The sequence below is a fragment of the Sesamum indicum genome, linkage group LG10 (assembly GCF_026168435.1).
Source record: "Sesamum indicum cultivar Baizhima isolate 11 linkage group LG10, ASM2616843v1, whole genome shotgun sequence".
In the NCBI taxonomy this organism is placed as follows: domain Eukaryota; kingdom Viridiplantae; phylum Streptophyta; class Magnoliopsida; order Lamiales; family Pedaliaceae; genus Sesamum; species Sesamum indicum.
In genome coordinates this window covers 8,766,184-8,771,660 of record NC_142666.1, presented here as the reverse complement: position 1 = coordinate 8,771,660, position 5,477 = coordinate 8,766,184, and the positions used below count along the sequence as shown (strand labels likewise).

The window sequence follows — 5,477 nt, the reverse complement described above, 5'->3', positions numbered from 1 at the left end:
TTACACACCAATGAAACTTGTTCGTGATTCTCTCTAGAGCCCACAAATGTTTGAAGTTTTTCTTCAAACAAATCCTTTTGAAGAAGAGAAATCAATCCAAGAATTAAGAAGGGCTTGTCACTCTATGATAGATAGATATTCTAAAATAGAGATTGAATTTGGTACATGTTTTGTTTGGGAGTATTCTAACACATGGCCTTTTTCTTTTTTTATTTCTGTGACGAAATTGATAAGTGTTATAAAAAGTAAAAGTAATTACCAATTAGAATGTCGATCTCCGCTTGGAAGCCAGCACAATCTAGAATGATGAACTTTTCAGTTCGGAGCATGATGAACAAGCACCAAGGAAAGGATAAGGTGGTGGTGGTATTGGGTGCCACTGGCACAGGCAAATTGCGCCTGGCGATAGTCTTGGTGACCCGTTTTGGGGCAGAGGTCATCAACTCGGACAAAATTCAGGTCTACAAGGGCCTAGATATAGTAACTAGTAAGACGAGAAATGAGGAATGCCGTGGCGTGCCACACCATTTGCTCGGAATCATTTATCCCGAGGTGGATTTCAATATACATGATTTTGTGGATCATGCATTGCTGGGTGCTGATGCCATCGTACAAAAGAATTGGTTGCCAATCTTTGCTGGAGGGTCCAATTCCTTCATACAGGCACTTGTCAGTGACGACCCTGAGTTTCCCTCCAAGTACGAGTGTTGTTTTCTCTGGATGGATGTGGCGATCCCGGTCTTGCATTCGTACGTGTCGAAGAGGGTTGATCAGATGGTGGTTAGCGGGTTGGTGGAGGAGAATAAGGCATTTTTTGACCCAAAAATTTGCGACTATGATTATGGGATTAGGCGTGCCATTGGGTCCCCGAGATGGATGAGTTCTTCAGGAGTAAGGGTCTGTCGATGGTGAAACTCGGGCTAAGTTTCTTAAGGCAGCTATTGATAAAATTAAGAGGAACACTTGCAAATTAGCTTGCCGTCAAGTTGAAAAGATTTTGAGGACGTGGGAGGAATTCGTGTGGCGGATCCATCGGTTGAACGCCAGAGAGGTATTCCTTCAATGTAGTGGAGATGCCAATGAAGCATCGGAGAAATTGGTGCGGGTGCCTAGTACGAACATTGTGGCTCGTTTCATTTGCAAATAAAACATAGATACAAAATTGAGTGCATATGAACAATTAGTATGATCAATTATATACCTTCGTGCATATAAACAATATGTATGAGCAGCAAAATTTTATAGTCCTACTGATATACTGAGTTAAAATTCATGGCGGTACAATCAGTGTGAAAGCATTAATATTCAATGCTTTGATCAGTGAAATATACATGTAATCCAATTGATACCAATTCAAACTCTTGTCCGTGTGATTAGCTTTATCAACAAGAAATATATATAATCATATTTGCATCTAGTTAAAACTTGCCGAATCATTTAGTAGGATCAACAAAAGATGTAATTCCTACTCGAACTAAATTAATACTCACTTCCATACGAGTATGATCCACAAAGGATGTAATCCGTAATTAAACTAAATTAATACTTACTTCAATATTATGCTTCTACATACGTACGAACAAAATTTATTATCTCTACTTATACTAATTAAACTAGTATTCGAGCAGTTAGTGTAATCATTTAAATGTTAAATCCTACTTATTTGTATAGGTATAAAAATACAGCATCTGTCTTGTAATTTATGAGGGGGTGTCATTTTTTGTGCTACACAAATTATGAAAATTAGTTTTTACAAGACTAAAATTGTCAAAATTATATTACTAAAATATTTATTGTTATCAATAAAATATAAGTAAAAATACTATGGGTGTGCAGGTGGATATATATGTACACATATGTATCCGGAGTTCTTGAATAAAGTTGAGAATTAAATCAAATTAATCATGATTTGATTTAAGGTTGATGAATAAATGTGTAATACGATTATATTAGTATAAGATGACTAACACGAATTGTAACTGCATGTTAACATTTATGATATCTATAGAAGCGTATTAATCATCACTATATTCTTGAATGCGAACGAGGAATAAGATGTGTGATTAATTCTTGTAACATTTATCTAAGTTAATAAAACTCATATATGTACATTTATGGTGCTTCCATTAACGAAATATTTAGTCCTAGTTACCAAATTAAACTTTGTTTATAAAATTATTTTGAAATATAATCCTACTCATATCAATTTAAAGCTTATGTCAGTACAATCAATATGATCAAGAATAGTTCGAATTATCTTAATTATAAATGTGAATATATTAATGATGTTTGTATCAATAAAGTATAATATAGTCTTGTGCGATCTTATTTATACCAAGTAAAAATTCATGTTCCGTGTATTTAGTATGATCATCAAGTGAAAAATCGTGTACTCGCAATTACTGTGGTCTACCAAAGATTTTATTATGTTGATCCAGTCTAAAACCAATGTCCGTACAATTAGGGTACAAGAATGATGTGATGATTTTACTAACAAAATATATGTGTACCTTCCTCCATATGAACAATTAGTACGATCAACAAAATTATGTGGTCCCACTGACATACTGAGTTAAACTTTATGATGGTACAATTAGTATGAAAGCATGAATATTTAATGCTTTGATCAACAAAATATATATATAATCCTATTTATGCCAATTAAAACTCATGTCCGGGTGATTATCATGATCAACAAGAAATATATATAATCCTATTTGCAACTAGTTAAAACGTGTCGATACATTTAGTATGAGCAACAAAAAATGTAATCCCTACTTGTTAAAATTTGTAGCCCAATGACTTATTAAAACGCCGACCTTGTCAGCCCAATTACCTGACCCACTTGGCAGCCCACAACCGACCCGGTAACCCGACTCATCCTATCTACCTACTTATATCACATCCTTAACCCTAAATCTCACATTCCCTCTTCTCTGTTTTTTCTGCATCGTCTACGTCCTCTCCTCTCCAAATCCTCTCCGTGATTTTCTTCCTTCTCTTCTCTGGAAGCCATGGCCACTTTCCTAGACCAATCTAATGGTTTTAGGAAAGCTACCAAGATTTTTCTTATCTACCACAATTTTCACCCCTTTAAATAGGGGATTCTCCCTTCCGGCTAAAACATGAATCAAGGTGTTTATCTCCTTCACCATTCACAAAAGTTCTTTGTGAAATATTTAATTGGGGTCTTTATGACCGTGTGATACTGAGATCTAAGTGATCGGAGTTGTAGCCGGTTTCTTTGTTTGTGGAGTTACTGTGAGCCGATTCATAGTGGAAACGCTGCCTTGTGACCATATTCCTTTATCGAGATATTGGTTTTGGCTACCCTGAGCATGTTAATCACTATACTTTTTGATTTAATTATTTCATTATTTCTTTCATTTGATATTATCATTTAAGTTGTATATTGGGTTGTAATAATCATAAGGAATTTCGTACTCCAATTTTGTTAATAGCTGGATAGTATTTTCTGGTGATTTCCACTCTACACTACTCAAACTAAATTAATACTCACTTCCATATGAGTATGATCAACGAAGGAGGTAATCCGAACACAAACTAAATTTATACTTACTTCAATATGATGCTTCAACATATGTATGAACAATATTTATAAATTTGATAATTTTAGTAATTTATACTAACTGCTCGAACACTATTTCAATTGGTATAAGTAGAGACAATAAATTTTCTTCGTATATATGTAGAAGAATCATATGGAAGTAAGTATTAATTTAGTTTGAGTACGGATTACATCCTTCATTGATCATACTCATTTTGAAGTGAGTATTAATTTAGTTTGTGTAGCGATTACATCTTTTGTTGATCGTACAAAATGTATCGGCAAGTTTTAACTAGTCACAAATAGCGATCCCGGTCTTGAATTCGTACGTGTCGAAAAGGGTTGATCAGATGGTGGATAGCGGGTTGGTAGAGGAGGGTAAGGCATTTTGTGACCCAAAAATTCGGGACTATGATTATGGGATTAGGCGTGCCATTGGGGTCCCCGAGATGGATGAGTTCTTCAGGAGTGAGGGTCTTGTCGATGGTGAAACTAGGGCTAAGCTTCTTAAGGCAGCTACTGATAAACTTAAGAGGAACACTTCCAAATTAGCTTGCCGTCAAGTTGAAAACATTTTGAGGATGAGGGAGGAATTCGGGTGGCGGATCCATCAGTTGAACGCCACAGAGGTATTCCTTCAATGTAGTAGAGATGCCAATGAAGCATGGGAGAAATTGGTGGTGGAGCCTAGTACGAACATTGTGGCTCGTTTCATTTGCAAAGAAAACATAGATACAAAATTGAGTGCATATGAACAATTAGTATGATCAATTATCTACCTTCATTCATATAAACAATATGTATGAGCAGCAAAATTTTGTAGTCCTACTGATATACTAAGTTAAAATTCATGGCGGTACAATCAGTGTGAAAGCATTAATATTCAATGCTTTGATCAGTGAAATATATATGTAATCAAATTTATACCAATTCAAACTCTTGTCCATGTGATTAGCTTTATCAACAAGAAATATATATAATCCTATTTGCATCTAGTTAAAACTTGTCGAATCATTTAGTACGATCAACAAAAGATTTAATCCCTACTCGAACTAAATTAATACTCACTTCCATATGAGTATGATCAACAAAGGATGTAATCCGTAATCAAACTAAATTAATACTTACTTCAATATTATGCTTCTACATACGTACGAACAAAATTTATTATCTCTACTTATACTAATTAAACTAGTGTTCGAGCAGTTAGTGTGATTATTTAAATGTTAAATCCTACTTATTTGTATAGGTATAAAAATACAGTTTCTGTCTTGTAAATTATGAGGGGGTTTCATTTTTTGTGCTACACAAATTATGAAAATTAGTTTTTACAAGACTAAAATTGTCAAAATTATATTACTAAAACATTTAGTGTTATCAATAAAATATAAGTAAAAATACTATGGGTGTGTAGGTAGATATATATGTGTACATCCGTAATCAAACTAAATTAATACTTACTTCAATATTATGCTTCTACATACGTATGAACAAAATTTATTATCTCTACTTATACTAATTAAACTAGTGTTCGAGCAATTAGTGTGATCATTTAAATGTTAAATCCTACTTATTTGTATAGGTATAAAAACATAGTTTCTGTCTTGTAATTGATGAGGGGGTTTCATTTTTTGTGCTACACAATTTATGAAAATTAGTTTTTACAAGACTAAAATTGTCAAAAATATATTACTAAAACATTTAGTGTTATTAATAAAATATAAGTAAAAATACTATGGGTGTGTAGGTAGATATATATGTACACATATGTATCCGGAGTTCTTGAATAAAGTTGAGAATTAAATCAAATTAATCATGATTTGATTTGAGGTTGATGAATAAATGTGTAATACGATGACTAACACGAATTGTGATTGCATGTGAACATTTATGATATCTATAGAAGCGT

The 5,477-nt window shown here is 33.5% G+C and overlaps 2 pseudogenes; both read left to right on the top strand.

Moving 5' to 3' along the window:
* The first annotated feature begins 267 nt into the window (after positions 1-267).
* Positions 268-912, top strand: LOC105179177 (adenylate isopentenyltransferase 5, chloroplastic pseudogene; annotated as a pseudogene).
* A 3,006-nt stretch (positions 913-3,918) lies between these two features.
* Positions 3,919-4,335, top strand: LOC148786617 (adenylate isopentenyltransferase 5, chloroplastic pseudogene; annotated as a pseudogene).
* Positions 4,336-5,477: the final 1,142 nt, after the last annotated feature.